Source organism: Nannospalax galili, unplaced genomic scaffold, assembly GCF_000622305.1.
Source record: "Nannospalax galili isolate Female #2095 unplaced genomic scaffold, S.galili_v1.0 scaffold1745, whole genome shotgun sequence".
In the NCBI taxonomy this organism is placed as follows: Eukaryota; Metazoa; Chordata; class Mammalia; order Rodentia; family Spalacidae; genus Nannospalax; species Nannospalax galili.
Window position 1 is genome coordinate 321817 of NW_008352148.1, and position 1079 is coordinate 322895.

The window sequence follows — 1079 nt, forward strand, 5'->3', positions numbered from 1 at the left end:
CAGTACAATTGAGGGCAAAATACAGGAGAGAAAGCTATTGAAAACCATAGTTTGGCCAGGAAAAGAACTTTTATTGAAAAGAATCCACGTGCTGACAAAAAGTCTGTAATTGCCAAAGAGATCAGCACCTTTACAAAGAAACCACATGTTTGCACTGGGACCATAGAAAGGGTATATTGATGTCATGACTTGTCCCATTAACGTCTCCAGGGTGCAAAAATTAAAATGTATTTGAAAGATTATCCTATAAAAACAGGCAGGTAAATAGGTGTACTTAGGAAACTGATGTTCTTAATTCTGCTGCCGAGCAGCTTGCAAGCTACTGCAGATACCCTTTCAGGATTAACAGAACTTGGCATCATGTAAGTGCTGACACCTCAGACTAGCCTCAACTATTTCAAACAGCTTTCCCCAGACTTTCCCTACAACCTTCCACCAAAACCAGAGATAGGACCCTGGCTCTGGTGACCTAGAACACCGAATGTCAAGGAGCAGCTTGCAAGCTACTGCAGATACCCTTTCAGGATTAACAGAACTTGGCATCATGTAAGTGCTGACACCTCAGACTAGCCTCAACTATTTCAAACAGCTTTCCCCAGACTTTCCCTGCAACCTTCCACAAAAACCAGAGATAGGACCCTGGCTCTGGTGACCTAGAACACCGAATGTCAAGCGAGCACTGAAGGGACACTGTGATGATTCCCATAAACACAACTCATTGGCTGGAAAGTCTGCTGAGACTGGGGCTCGATTCTTTTTCTGATGATACAAGTGGGCTGTTGGGTTCACTTGGTGAGCCAGTTGTAAGACATTGACTCCACTAGCTGCAATAAATGGCCTATCTCTCCGGGGGTCTTTTCTGGAATGCTGGTTATAGGCAGGAAGACGCTGTAGCCTTGGTGACAGCAGAGCCATGGCAGCAGAATGCCACTTGAGGCTGAGCCATAGGAGCAGCCTGCGGGAACAGCAGTAGTTGCAGTGTCACTAAGACCAATGAACACCTTCACGATGGTAATGTCCGGGTCACCGAAGCATCCAGAAGCCTTGACAGCTGTAGTGGCAGAGCCACAGGAACTCCA